Source organism: Oncorhynchus kisutch, linkage group LG11, assembly GCF_002021735.2.
Source record: "Oncorhynchus kisutch isolate 150728-3 linkage group LG11, Okis_V2, whole genome shotgun sequence".
Classification (NCBI taxonomy): Eukaryota; Metazoa; Chordata; class Actinopteri; order Salmoniformes; family Salmonidae; genus Oncorhynchus; species Oncorhynchus kisutch.
The window spans coordinates 32514651-32530787 of record NC_034184.2 but is presented as its reverse complement, the minus strand read 5'-3'; the positions used below and the strand labels follow the sequence as shown (position 1 = coordinate 32530787).

General features: G+C 42.0%; 1 protein-coding gene and 1 long non-coding RNA gene across 3 annotated transcripts in view; both read right to left on the bottom strand.

Annotated features, from left to right (window-relative positions):
* Positions 1–16137, bottom strand: part of LOC109898871 (regulator of G-protein signaling 7) — a 128851-nt gene that overhangs the window by 77012 nt on the left and 35702 nt on the right. The window lies entirely within an intron of this gene.
* LOC116376212 (uncharacterized) lies at positions 8209–9094 on the bottom strand. Its single transcript, XR_004211617.1, has 2 exons — positions 8884–9094; positions 8209–8771 (listed from the first exon to the last, which is right to left on the bottom strand). It is a non-coding gene; the product is annotated as an uncharacterized LOC116376212 (long non-coding RNA).

Sequence of the window (16137 nt, the reverse complement as noted above, 5' to 3'; positions counted from 1 at the left end):
CACCTGGTGACCATGTCAGCGTGTGTACGCCTAGCCCGCCACAGGAGTCACTACAGCACGATGGCACCGACCAAACCCTCCCTTAACTTGGACGATGCTGGGCCAATTGTGGGTCGCCTCATGGGTCTCCCGGTCGCGGCTGGCACGGGTCTCAAACCAGCATCTGTAGCAACGCAGTTTGCACTGCGATGCAGTGTCTTAGACCGCTGCGCCTTAGGTTCTAGCCACAAAGTTTTTCATGCTCATCAATTGCTTTGCACAAAGTATCAAAATACTAAAATACTACACAGGACTCTTAAATCATTTTATTTAAATGTTGATTGTATGTTTTGATCACAGAAACAATGAGGAAAATATGGAAAAATAAATAAATAATGAAATGTTAATTACATAAAGCAGCCCATGTAATCATCTGCCAGAGAGTAGCCCCAATCAGCTTGAACCCCAAGTAATACATTTGGGCCAGATAACTCGGCCCAAGCTCAATCCCCGCATCCTAGTAATAAGTAATACTTCCGAAGACGGTCCAGACTCAGGCCACATGATGTCGGCCGAGTCTGACTCTCAGCCAGATGTCCCAACTCTCAGCCGGAATCGGCCCAGATCCACTGTGCTAGCTGAGTATGGCTTCACCCAAATTGGGGCAAGTGCGTAACTACAGTCTAAATAGTCTGGGTATAGATGTGAAGAGTCTTATCTGTGAACACCAGCCATGTTTACTGAGACAAAACACAGACAAGGATGGAGAAGGAGGGAAGTAGTAGAGGAAAACAGAGGTGCATTGGGATTGGAGGGAGGATGGCTCCTATTTTTAGATCCTAATAACATGAGAGAGAGAGAGAGAGAGAGAGAGAGAGAGAGAGAGAGAGAGAGAGAGAGAGAGAGAGAGAGAGAGAGAGAGAGAGGAGCATCTCTAGCCCAGCCAAGCACCTCCTTGACACGTGCAACAGACGCTCGGGAATGCGCTGTCTCCTGAATAACAATAAGTTGGAAGCAGCTGGATCCCGATTGGCATTCCGGGCCACATCCCTGTCTCTGGAGAGAGAGACGGGACTGAGAGTCAGATTGGACAGACACTCAGCCATGAATGTTATACCGACAGGCAAAATAATGCATAAACTGTGAAGCAAATGTATAGAGATCATAAGCTTTTTGATACATACTATTGATACATCTACACTGAGGATACAAAACATTAAGAACACCTGCACATTCCATGACATAGACTAACCAGGTGAATCCAGGTGAAAGCTGTGATCCCTTATTGATGTCACTTGTTAAATCAACTTCAATCAAACTGTAGGTATGAATCACGCTTCACCATCTGGCAGTCCGACGGATTAATCTGAGTTTGGCAGATACCAGGAGAGCGCTACCTGCCCCAATATATAGTGCCAACTGTAAAGTTTGGTGGAGGAGGAATAATAGTCTGGGGCTGTTTTCATGGTTCGGTCAAGGCCCCTTTGTTCCAGTGAAGGGAAATCTTAACGCTACAGCATACAATGACATTCTAGACGATTCTGTGCTTCCGACTTTGTGGCAACAGTTTGGGGAAGGCCGTTTCCTGTTTCAGCATGACAATGCCCCCATGCACAATCCGAGGTCCATACAGAAATGGTTTGTCGAGATTGGTGTGGAAGAACTTGACTGGCCTGCACAGAGCCCTGACCTCTACACCATCAAACATCTTTGGAATGAATTGGAACACCATCTACGAGCCAGGCCTAATTGCTCAACATCAGTGCCCGACCTCACTAATGCTCTTGTGGCTGAATGGAAGTCCCCGCAGCAATGTTCCAACATCAAGTGGAAAGCCTTCCCAGAAGAGTGGAAGCTGTTATAGCAGCAAAGGGGGGATCAATCAAAATGCCCATGATTGTGGAATGAGATGTTCGACGAGCAGGTGTTCACATACTTTTGGCCATGTAGTGTACGTATACATATATATACAGCTCTGTAAAAAATGTAGAGACCACTGCAAAATGATCTGTTTCTCTAGTTTTACTATTTATAGGTATGTGTTTGGGAAAAATGAAAATTTTAGTTTTATTCTTTAAACTACTAACAACATTTCACCCAAATTCCAAATATAAATATTGTCATTTAGAGCAATTACAGCTTGTTAAAATAACAAAAAAAGATGCAGTGTTGTCAGACCTCAAATAATGCAAAAAATAAATACATTCAAAATGAACACACACACAAAACCTGACACATTCCTCACTTCCTCAGTTAGCCAGGGATCTGTCGGACATCCTGTTGAAGTGTTGGAGATAATAGCGTTTGACTGAGTGCTGTTAGTCATGGGAATGCTATCCATCAGTAACCCCAGTGGAGAGTGGAGCAGAGTGAACAAGCACAACTTTCCCAGACACTAGTATTGTCCACTGGAATGTCACTTTCCAATCAGTAGATAACCAAGACAAGGAGACTGAAACACTCTGTGAGTCAAATAATGACAAGACATGTCACATGGAAGAATGACTTGCATTTTCCTATGGTGGTTCCATTTTGTGAAATCTTGATAACTTCCTATAGCATTCCTGCAACTGTTTAACCATCCTGAATGGAGACCCTGTCATTAGCTTCAGGAGAATTTCCAGGGATTTATACAGAGTTGCACACTACCATCTACTTTAACTAGAGAGGCTGTAATTAATTGCACCATGTTAACTGAATGAAAATAGAAATGATTTTGATTACAATTATAATGGTTCATTTTTAACAGAGTTGTACATTAATTTCATCATATTGCAAGTATGATTACATCTTCAAACTTATTCAGAAATGTACTTGCATGATTTGAGTACCTATTGTAGACTGGAGACTGAAAATCCCTACATAAATGAAAGTTTATCAAAGTAGTTTGCTTTTGTAGTAACAATATTGTCATCATTATCAATATCAAAACCATGGTATATATACGGAAACGAAACACAAATAATATTACAGGAAGACATTCTCTGGGTGAACAGAGACAAAGCAGAGAGCTTGGATGGAGAATGGGTAGTTGAGGTGAGCTAGGGCTGCCAAACTGAACTAATGGCATGAAGCTGTGAGCTGGTTTGCAAGTGCTGTGACCGCTGGCCCATGAATAATGTGACTTTCAATATTGAGGTCTCAAATATTTTCCAGCATTCAGCACTGCACTGGAATTTGTATGGTGAATAAGTATACTGAACAAAAACATAAACTCAACATGCAACAATTTCAAAGATTTTACTGAGTTACAGTTCATCGGTCAATCAGGAAATCAGTCACATGACTGGGAATACCGATATGCATCTGTTGGTCACAGATACCTTAACAAAATAGGCCTCACAATGGGCCTCAGGATCTTGTCACGGTATTTCTGTGCATTAAAATTGGCATCAATAAAATGCATTTGTGTTTGTTGTCCATAGCTTATGCCTGCCCTTATCATAACCCCACTGCCACCATGGGACACTCTGTTCACAACGTTGACATCAGCAAACCACTCGACCACAGGACGCCACACACAAAGGTCTGCGGTTGTGAGACCGGTTGGGTATCCTGCCAAATTCTCTAAAACAACTTTGCAGGCGGCTTTTTGGTAGAGAAATTAAGATTCAATTCTCTCGCCTCAGCTCTGGTGGACATTCCTGCAGTCTGCATGCCAATTGCATGCTTCCTCAAAACTTGAGACATCTGTGGCATTGTGATGTGTGACAAAACTGCACATTTTAGAGTGTCCTTTTATTGTCCCCAGCACAAGGTGCACCTGTGTAAGGATCATGCTGTTTAATCAGCTTATTGATATGCCACACCTGTCAGGTGGATGGATTATCTTGGCAAAGGAGAAATGCTCACTAACACGGATGTAAACAAAGTTGTGCACAAAATTTGAGTGTAATAATCTTTTGGGAAATTTTCTGGGATCTTTCATTTCAGCTCATGATCCATGGGAGCAACACTTTACATGTTGCATTTATATTTTTGTTCAGTGTAATATAATTGTCATAGGCATGATGCAATACACTATTTATTCAAATATGACTGTTAGTTATTCCATTTGGTTGGAGGACTGATATGTTAAAAAAATACATCATAGAACAGAAGTAAGACCCTCGAATAACAGTTTTGATGAAACTGCAACAAAAAAGGTAGTTTAGTGTTCCTACCAAAAAAAGCTGTTACTCATGAGAGAATCAACATTTCATATAGGCGGAAAAATAATTGTGCTACGCAACACCTAAATACAATCTCTCTCTTTCTCTTTCTCTGGACTTCACACTGGGGTAAGAGAGAGAGGGGGGGGGTAGAAAGAATGAAAGAAACGAGAGAGCAAGAGAGAGAGTGAGGGGGGGAGAAGAGGTGGTACCAAAAAGAGGAGCATGAGTGAAAGTGAAATAAATAAAAGGCAAGAGATGGAGAGAAAGAAAATCAAGTCATGGTACCAATATTAGCATTTGTCATGAATCATGTTCAAACCACATCTACAGTACAAGTGACTGTTATTCACAAATCAATTTTAGATACTTCTGGATGCTTATGTTGGTACCATGAATCGAATAGGATTTGTGCCACAAATGCTAAAATGTTAGCATTTAAAAAACAGTGCCAGTCATACGTTGTCCATAGACTGCTTACAGGGTAAGGAAACCAATGTGTCATTTTGTAATTTGAGTTAACTATCCCTTTAAGCCAATCTGTCATCTTTTCTCCCTCTGTGGAGTTGTTAAGAGCTGACCATCTACAAGCTCATTAAAGATGGAATCCGCAGTAGGGGAAGCAGTGCCACTGTCTGCCTCATGGCATTGTTATTGTTTTGTTGACAAAGCAGAGGCAGAGCGGAGATGGGGAGCAATGTAAGAAAAAAGCTGTACATATTCTGCTGTTCCATCGCACTTGCAATGCTGTCTGACGTATTAAAAAACTGTTTGTGGTTTGCAGTAACTTCTTTGTTGTAGTAATATTGCAAACGGACATTTCACCATTAAAAAGGAACTGCACCTGCTGATTTGACTTTTTTTTTTCGCTTGCTCCTCGAAATGTTGGCGGCCATGACAGAAGCCAAATGTGATTTGGCTCGGGGGTGTGGTTTGATGTGGGTGTTTCTTGGGTGTGTTCTTGCCACCACCGATGCACACTCATCTGTCAGAATCTTGCCCATTGCTGTTTCCCCCCACTCAATCACAACATACAAACCTCCTGCAGGTTGAGTTCAATAACTACAGGCAGTTGTACAGTGAGATGCAGGAGGAAGCTTTGAATAGGTCAGTAGCCTACAGAGTCATATGATTACTGAATGACTGAATTTATGTATTCTAAATCAAGCATTTTTATAACTTTAAAATGTAGTAACAAGTCCATATAGAATAAACAAACCTTTACATAATAACATAGAAACAGTTTCTGCTAATATAACAATGTGCACCTTTCACCTTTCATTCTCATTCCGAGCCGACACAGATACTGTGCCTATCTGTATTTTGTCTATTGCTAATGGTGCTACCTTGTAGTCATACCTTCCTGTGTGGTGTCCCGTTAAATACCTTCTATTCTCACTTCAAGGCTAGCAACACTGAACCATGCATGAGAGCACCAGCTGTCCGGACGACTGTGTGATCACGCTCTCCATATCTGATGTGGGTAAGAACTTGTTCTCAACTGGCCTACCTGGTTAAATAAAGATGAAAAAAAAAATATATATATATATATATATATTTTTAAACATTCACAAGGCCCAGACAAATTACCAGGATGCGTACTCAGAGCATGCTGGCAAGTGTCTTCACTGACATTTTCAACCTCCCTTGACCCAATCTGTAATACCAAAAATGTTCAAGCAGACCAGCATAGTCCCTGTGCCCAAGAATGCCAAGGTAAGCTGTCTAAATGACTATCGCCCCATAGCACTCACATCTGTAGCCATGAAATGCTTTGAAAGGCTGTCAATGGCTCACATCAACACCATCATCGCAGACACCCTGGACCAACTCCAATTCGTATACCGTCACAACAGATCAACAGATGACACAATCTCTATTGCACTCCACACTGCCATTTCCTACCTGGACAAAAGGAACACTTACGTTCATTGACTACAGCTCAGTATTCAACACCATAGTGCCCTCCAAGCTCATCACTAAATTAAGGACCCTGAGATTAAATATCTCCCTATGCAACTGGATTCTGGACTTCCTGACGGGCTACCCCTCGTGGTGAGGGTAGGCATCAACACATCTGCCACGCTGACCCTCAACACGGGGCCCCTCAGGGGTGCATGCTTAGTCCCTTCCTGTACTCCCTGTTCACCCACAACTGCATGGCCGGCACGACGCCAACTCCATCATTAAGTTTGCCCACAACACGACGGTGGTATGCCTGATCACCACCGACGATGAGACAGCCTACCGGGAGAAGGTTGGAGACCTGGCAGTGTGGTGCCAGGACAACAGCCTCTCCCACAACGTCAGAAAGACAAAGGAGCTGATCGTGGACTACAGGAAACGGGCCGATCACGCCCCCACCCACATCAGCGGGGCTGTAGTGGAGCAAGTCAAGAGTGTCCACATCACTAAGAAATTATCATAGTCTACACACACTAACACAGTCTAGAAGCGGGCACGACAACACTTCTTCCCCCTCAAGAGAAGAGCCAAGCTCCCTGCCATCCAGGACCTCTATACCAGGCAATGTCCAGAGGAAGGCCCTACAAATGTTCAAAGACTCCAGCCACACAAGTTATAGACTGTTCTCTCTGCTACCGCACAAAAAGCAGTACCGATGCACAAAATCTAGAAGCAACAGGACCCTGAACAGATTCTATCCCCAATCTATAAGTTATATTTTCATGTGCTCCTTCTCTGGTTCATGCTGTTGAAGAGCTGTTTTTCAGTCACTGCAGGCCTCCCTTTATAGTCTCAAAATGGTATTGAATGTACAAAGAAACTAAAATCATGACCTTTATCAGAGCTAGAACTCTGCCAGAGAACGTTAGCATTGTCACATCTGGTGGCTTATCCATTGAAAAAGTGTCAAGTTGTCCTTTAAAGTTCATGTGGATAATCTTGTGACAAAGCTTAAATTGAAATGGGGTTTTATTTTCGTAATAAGGCTAGCTTCTCGCTTATGGCTAGAAAGAAGCTTGTTCATGCCACTTTTCTCTCTGTAATTGATTATGGTGACTTGTTGTATATGCATGCAACCTCCTCCGTCTTAGAGAGACTGGACTCTGTTTATCATGCATCCTTGCGCTTTATTACAAATGCCAAGTCACTCCCCCACCATTGCACATTGTACTAAATGGTAGGTTGGACATCACTTTATATGCACAGAAAGATACATTTGTATGTGTTCATCTACAAAGCCCTTTTGGGTAAACTCCCTCTTTACCTCTTTAGTCTGGTCTCCTTCACCACCAGCAGTTAGCATACCCGGTCTGCTAGGTAGTTGCTACTTAAAGTCCCCAGGATATTCACAGCATAAGGCAAGACTGCCTTCTCTTCTTGTGCACCAGACGCATGGAATAGTCTACAATACATGCTTCATCTGGATATGATAGTGCCACTGAATTCATTAAAAATATTGATGGGAGACTCTGTTACAGAGGAGTGTAAATGGATCATGTTGTTGTATTGTATTGTTGTAATTTTGTAATGTATTGATTGTTGCTGCCTTCTTGGCAAGGTCTCCCTTGAAAAAGATACTCTGGGTCTCAATGGGCTTTTCCTTGTTAAAAAAAAAGGTTAAATGAAAATTAATAGTTGGTTAAATAGGTAACCAATAGCTACCCAGACTATCTGCATTGACAGTTTTTGCACTCTTTTGGCTCATCACATTTGCTGTTGTTACTGTTACTATTGTTACTATTATGTTGCCTATTCACTTTATCCCTACCTGTATGTACATATCTACCACAATTACCTCATATCTCGGGATCGACTCGGGACTGGTATAGCCAAGTTATCGTTACTCATTGTGTATTTATTCTACTATAATTTGTCTATTTTTCTGTTTTTGTTCTATTTTCTTCTCTCTGCATTGTTGGGAAGGGCCTGTAAGTAAGCATTTCCCTGTTAGTCTACACCTGTTGTTTACAAAGCATGTGACAAATACCATTTGATTTCATTTGTATACAACAGGAGTTCCCTGATTCTGGTGTAGAATGCACAGGGTTCTCCCTCCCCATATTGACTGGCACCATTCAATTCAATAATTGAAAAAAGACAATACAAGTAAAAATTGTGTCTATTAAAACTTTAATGCCGAGTGCCAGGTCTCTTTCCATTCACAGACATCAGAATCAAGCCGTATGTCAGTCATCACATCATCAAGTCTCTATGTGCTGGTTCCATACATGTTTCTGTGAACACATACACATTAAGTCACTGTTCTATTACCAATGGCAGTTAGTATAGGTCATATCTGACACACAAACAGGTACTATGTTGAAGTTTGAACAGGTCAGATAAAACCTATCCAATTATGAGTCTCCCCATCAAACAACCGAGGATGGCGTCTGGAAAAAGCATCTACAGCCCTATCCATCTGTAAAAATAGGCAAGGTTGAGGCAGAGTTCATCAGTGACTCATCAGTGACATCAGTGAAGGAATGGAAAAGGTGTTGCAAATACTGGACATTTCTGATGTACTGTATTATCAGTAATCACCTTCAGTCCCACATTGTGGAAGTGTTAAATGCAAGGCCTGTCTCCATTCAGAGACATCAGCATCAAGCCTGTCTGTCGGTCAGGACTCCATCACATCATCTTGCAAGTTTGCAAGTGCTGGCTCCATTGACGCATCTGTGAACACATATACAGTCAATATTGTAATACCAATGGCAATTAGGATAGGTGATATCTGACTAACGAGCATATACTATGTTGATGTTTGAACAGGTCAGACTAAACCTACCTAATTCTGGTCTCCCCATCGACAACGTTGAGCTCTTTGCCAGCACCCCATTTATGGGCATGGCAGCGTAGATCATCTTCTGTGTCCTCATCAAAGATACTGGTCGGTCACACACAAACACACACAGTACTGATTACTGATTAGTACTGATTGCATTATCAATGGTGGCTATGATTAGCATGGTGGAACCAACCTGATCGCTGTATTCACTTTTTTATTTCACTTCTCCGTGCTGCTGTGCTGTTTTTGCTACTTTGTTGCTACTTGGCTACATGCCAACTTTAAGGTTTTTACTTTCTATAACCGTTTAATCAAAATCTTGATTTTACACATTTACCAACTTTATGTTTTTTCCTCGCTCTACTTTTTTCATTCAACTTTTTCACCCGGGAAGCTTAATCTGGACATGGTTCTCCAGGACCTCCACCAGCCAAAGCTAAGTAGTAATATTAACAGTATGCCATCTAATTGCAGTCGCCGTACTCATAATATACACAAAAATTATCACCTTATGGTGAGGATAGCCAAGCTACAAGCCCAGCTTCAGATGCAATCGTTAGGCAATGGTAAGTTAAGTGTAGGAAAGGATGAAACAGCGTCTGTGCCGCCAGTAAGTACAGATAGCAGTATAAATCGCCTCGCACAGTCTCCACAGACAGACAATTTTCTCAAGGCTTCTGGAAGGAAATGCTGTCGGCATGCTCAACCGGTGTCGCTCATTCAGCCGACAGAAACTTTCAATCAGTCCTCCCCATTAAGCAATGAGTCGGAGTCAGGGGCCGAGCCTTCTCTGGTCTCTCCTCCACCCATTACAGGGTCTGAGCCGCCCAATTGGTGACTCCATTACCGGCAGTACTAGACTTAAAAATAATCATCAGCAATCATCCCGAAGGGCAGTGCTACCGAAATAAAGGCTAATCTGAAGAGGGTGCTGGCTAAGGCTAAAACTGGCAGGTGTAGAGAGTATAGGGATATTGTTATTCCTCACGTGAGTCATTTAGGCAGGTTACCTTAGTGTTCTTGGGCACAGGGACTATGGTGGTCTGCTTGAAACATATTGATATTACATACTCAGACAGGTAGAGTTTGAAAATGTCTGTGAAGACACTTGCCAGTTGGTCAGCAAAAGCTGGGAGTACATGTCCTGGTAATCCGTCTGGCCCTGCGGCCTTGTGAATGCTGACCTGTTTAAAGGTTTTACTCACACAGTCGTCCAGAAAAGCTTGTCCTCTCATGCATGTTTCAGTATTACTTGCCGCGAAGCAAACATATAAATAATTTAGCCTGTCTGGTAGGCTTTTGTCACTGTGCAGTTCGCAGCTGTGCTTCCCTTTGTAGTCTGTAACAGTTTGCAAGCCCTGCCACGTCCGACGAATGTCGGAGTCTGTGTCGTACGATTCGATCTTAGTCCTGTATTGATGCTTTGCCTTTTTGATGGTTCGTCTGAGGGCATAGCGGGATTTCTTATAAGCTTCCGAGTTAGAGTCCCGCTCCTTGAAAGCGACAGCTCTACCCTTTAGCTCAGTGCGGACATTGACTGTAATCTATGGCTTATGGTTGGGGTATGTACATACAGTCACTGAGGGGACAATGTCATTGATGCACTTATTGATGAAGCCAGTGACTGATGTGGTGTACTCCTCAATGCCATCGGAAGAATCCCGGGAACATATTCCAGTCTGTGCTAGCAAAACAGCCCTGTAGCTTAGCATCTGCTTCATCTGACCGAGTCACTAGTGCTTCCTGCTTTAGTTTTTGCTTGTAAGCAGGAATCAGGATAGAATTATGGTCAGATTTGCTAAATGGAGGGCAAGGGAGAGCTTTGTTCGCGTCTCTGTGTGTGAAGTAAAGGTGGTTTACAGTTTTTTCCCCTCTGGTTGCACATTTAACATGCTGGTTGAAATTAAGTAAAACAGATTTAAGTTTCCCCGCATTAAAGTCCCCAGCCACTAGGAGAGCCACCTCTAGATGAATGTTTTCCTGTTTGCTTATGGCGGTATACAGCTTATTGATTGTGGCCTTAGTGCCAACATCAGTTTGTGGTGGTAAATAGACAGCTACGAAGAATATAGATACACTCTCTTGGTAGATCTACAGCTTATGGTTCCTCTCTAGGTTTCTTCCTAGGTTCCTGCCTTTCTAGGGAGATATTCCTTGCCACCGTGCCTCTGCATTTCTTATTTGGGTTTTAGGCTGGGTTTCTGTATAGCACTTTGTGACATCGGCTGATGTAAAAAGGGCTATATAAATACATTTGATTGATTATCATGAGATACTCTACCTCAGGCGAGCAAAACCTCAAGACTTTCTTAGATATCATGCACCAGCTGTTGTCTTACCAGAGGCTGCTGTTCAATCCTGCTGATACAGTGTATAACCCGCCAGCTAAATGTTATTCATGTCGTGATTGAGCCACGACTCGTGAAACATAAGATATTACAGTTTTTAATGTCCCGTTTGTAGGATATATTGTAGTTCGTCCACTTTATTATCCAGCGATTGAACGTTGGCCAATATAACTGATGGCAAAGGCAGATTAGTCACTCGTCGCTGGCTCCTTACCAGGCACCCCGATCTCCTTCTGCGATATTTCGGTCTCTTTCTCCTGCGAATTACGAGGATGAGGGCCTTGTTCGGTGTCTGGAATAAATCCCTCTCCTCCGACTCATTAAAGACAAATTCTTCGTCCAATTCAAGGTGAGTAATTGATGTCCAGAAGCTCTTTTCGGTCATAAGAGACAGCAGTTGCATAATTATGTACAAAATAAGTTACAAACATTGTGAAAAAATTGATGAATTCAACAGTGATTAATTCATTAAAAACTTATTTGGGATAGGGGGCAGCATTTTCACTTTTGGATGAATAGCGTGCCCAGAGAAAACTGCCTCCCAGATGCTAATATATGCATATTATTATTAGTATTGGATAGAAAACAATCTGAAGTTTCTATAACTGTTTGAATGATGTCTGTGAGTATAACAGAAGGCAAAAACAGGCAAAACTGGTAGGCAAAAACCTGAGAAAAAATCCAAACAGGAAGTGGGAAATCTGAAGTTTGTCGTTTTTGAACTCAGCCCCTATCGAATTCACAGTGGGATATGGGTTATGTTGCACTTCCTTAGGCTTCCACTAGATGTCAACCGTCTTTAGAACATTTTTTCAGGCTTCTACTGTGAAGTGGGACCCGATGAGAATTCTTTGAGTCAGTGGTCTGGTAGAGAGCTATGCGCTGGTCACGCGCATTTCACATGAGAGCGACCTGCGTTCCATTGCTTTTCTACAGACAATTCTCCGGTTGGAACATTATTGAACATTTATGATAAAAACAACCTAAAGATTGATTCTATACTTAGTTTGACAAGTTTCTTCGACCTGTAATATAACATTTTGAACTTTTCGTCCGACTGGAACTGATCCTGCTTTTGGATTTGTTTACCAAATGCCCTAACAAAAGAACCTATTTGGACATAAATGGACATAAATTATGGACATTATCGAACAAAACAAACATTTATTGTGGAACTGCGATTCCTGGGAGTGCATTCTGATGAAAATCATCAAAGGTAAGTGAATATTTTGAATGCTATTTTTAACTAATGTTGACTGCGCAACATGGAGGATATTTATTTTGGCTGGTTTTAGCTCTGAGCGCCGTACTCAGATTATGCTTTTTCCGTAGAGTTCTTTTGAAATCTGACACAGCGGTTGCATTAATGAGAAGGGTATCTAAAGTTCCATGCATAACAATTGAATTTTCATCAACATTTATAATGAGTATTTCTGTGAACTCATGTTGCTCTCTGCACAATCACTGCATGTTTTAGAACTACTGAACGTAACGCGGCAATGTAAAATGAGATTTTTGGATATAAATATGTACTTTAGCGAACAAAACATACATGTATTGTGTAACATGAAGTCCTATGAGTGTCATCTGATGAAGATCATCAAAGGTTAGTGATTAGTTTTATCTCTATTTGTGCTTTTTGTGACTCCTCTCTTTGGCTGGAAAAAATGGTTGGGTTTTCTGTGGCTTGGTGGTGACCTAACATAATCGATTGTGGAGCTTTTTCTATAAAGCATTTTTTAAATCAGACACTGTGGCTGGATAAAGGAGAATTTTATCTTTAAAATGGTGCCTAATACTTGTATGTTTGAGAAATTTGATTTATGAGATTTCTGTTGATTTGTATTTGGCGCCCTGCAATTTCATTGGCTGTTGGCGAGGGGTACCGCTAGCGGAACAGGGTTCTAGACAGGTTAACTTCCTGAAATAAAAGAGAATGATCAATAGAAAGCAAATTACGGACTCTTTGAAACTGCGTATTTCTCCAAAGCTCAGTTGTCCTGAGTCTGCACAACACTGCCAGTACCTAGGATCAATGGAGACACTCAAGTTTTTTATCATATTTCTCTTGACACATTCATGAAAATAGTCATGGCCTCCAAACATTTAAGCTGCATACTGGACCCTATTCCAACTGAACTACTGAAAAAGCTGCTTCCTGTGCTTGGCCTTCCTATGTTGAACATAATAAATGGCTCCTTATCCCCTGGATGTGTACCAAACTCACTAAAAGTGGCAGAAGTAAAGCCTCTCTTGAAAAAGCCAAACCTTGACCCAGAAAATCTATAAAATGATCGGCCTATATCGAATTTCCCATTCCTCTCATATTTTGGGGAAAAAGCTGTTGTAGGCAAATCATGTATACGAAATGCTTCAGTCTGGTTTTAAACCACATCATATCACTGAGACTGCACTTGTTTTGGTGGTAAATTACCTTTTAATTGCGTCAGACAAAGGCTCTGCATCTGTCCTCATACTCCTAGACCATAGTGCTGATTTTGACACCATAAAACACCACATTCGTTTGGAGAGATTGGAAACCCTAATTGGTCTACACCAGTGATTCCCAAATGTTTTATAGTCTCATACCCCTTCAAACATTCAACCTCCAGCTGCGTACCCCATCTAGCACCAGGGTCAGCACACTCTCAAATGTTGTTTTGCCATCATTGTATATCGAATCCTATTTAGACTTTGTGGTCAATTTTGACACTTTAATACATTTTTCTGACTCATATCAACCATTTTCAGAAGGAGAAGTTGCTCATTATACATTCAGTTGTTCTTTAAGCATGGGGAAGCACATTTGCCAGCCAGGTATTCTTTGGGGTGGAGATCACAGAAATGGAAGTGTAGCAGTGGTCTGTCTACAGATATGCCATATACTGACCTTGACTTAATTCCCTCATAATCCCACCTAGTTGTTGCGCGAGGAAGCGATGAATAAGGTCAAGAAACCTTCTACTTTATTTTTTCCAGATAGAAATAACACGATTCTCCAAGCACTGCAACTTACAAATTGATAAAGATATTGATAAGAGCTAGCGAAAACAGTCATATGGCAGCAAACTGAAGCATATGAACATTCAACTTCAAATCAAATCCAATATTTGTCACATACACTTGTTTAGCAGATGTTATTGCTGGTGTTTCTAGCTCCAAAGGTGCAGTAATATCTAACAAGAAATATCTAACAATACACACAATCTAAAGTAAAGTAAGAATTTCCACTGGAATTAAGAATATATAAATATTTCGACCAGCAATGTAAGAGCGGCATAGACTAAGATACAGTAGAATAGGACAGAATACAGTATATACATATGAGGTGAGAAATGCAAAATATGTAAAGATTATTTAAGGGACTAATGTCCCAATTATTAGTGGCCAGTGATTTCAAGTCTATGTATATAGGGCACCAGCCTATAATGTGCAAGTGATGGCCATTTAACAGTCTGATGGCCTTGAGATAGAAGCTGCTTTTCAGTTTCTTGGTCCCAGCTTTGATGCACCTGTACTGACTTTGCCTTCTGGATGATAGTGGAGTGAACAGGAAGTGGCTCGGGTGGTTGTTGTCCTTGATGATCTTTTTGGCCTTCCTGTGACATCGGGTGGTGTAAGTGTCCTGGAGGGCAGGTAGTTTGCCACCGACGATGCGTTGGGCAGACCGCACCACCCTCTGGAGAGCCTTGCAGTTGCAGGTGGTGCAGTTGCCGCACCTGCTCTTTCCTGAAGTCCACGATCAGCTCCTTTGTTTTGTTGACGTTGGGTGAGAGGTTATTTTCCTGGCACCATACTCCCAGGGCCCTCACCTTCTCCTTGTAGGCTGTCTCGTAATTTTTTGTAATCAGGCTACAACTGTTGTGTCGTCTGCAAACTTGATGGTTGAGTTGGACGCCTGCGTGGCCACACGGTCATGGGTGAACAGGGAGTACAGGAGGGGGCTGAGCACGCATCCTTGTGGGGCCCCCAGAGTTGAGGATCAGCAAAGTGGAGGTTGTTTCTTACCTTCACCACCTGGAGGCGGCACGTCAGGAAGTCCAGGACCCAGTTGCACAGGGCGGGTTTCAGACCCAGGGCCTCGAGCTTAATGATGAGCATGGAGGGTACTATGGTGTTGAATGCTGAGCTATAGTCAATGAACAGCATTCTTACATATGTATTCCTCTTGTCCAGATGGGATAGAGCAGTGTGCAGTGAGTTGGAGATTGCATCATCTGTGGATCTGTTGGGGCGGTAAAGCAAATTGAAGTTGGTCTAGGGTTTCAGGTAAGGAAGAGGTGATGTGATCCTTGACTAGTCTCTCAAAGCACTTCATGACGACAGAAGTGAGTGCTACGGGGCGATAGTCATTTAGTTCAGTTACCTTTGCTTTCCTGTGTAAAGGAACAATGGTGGACATCTTGAAGCATGTGGGGACAACAGACTGGGATAGGGAGAGATTGAAAATGTCCATAAACACTTCAGCCAGCTGGTCTGTGCATGCTCTGAGGACGCGGCTAGGGATGCCATGAAATGTGTAGACCCACGCTATAGGCCATGCGCAAACGACTATAGCAACAACCTACCAAGTTGAATGGTTTAATTATATGGCCAGACTTTTCAGGGAATTATTTTATCATTTGTATGGTGTTAAATATTAGCCACTATCGGTAGCCACCGTCAGCTATACCCACATACATTTATAACTGTCACTTCAGTTTTCGTTTCCTTAAATGTTGCATCATTCCATTCTTTGCTATGTCACGTGCTAGCAATAGTAGATCATATTAGGCTAACATATTACAAGTTGTGCAATCATTTGGGACATGTAGCCTATTTGAATTATTATGGAATGCAGACCATTTGTAGATGTTTAAACCTGGAGCCTAGCACATGGTCACTATGAATGGACATTTGTCATCAC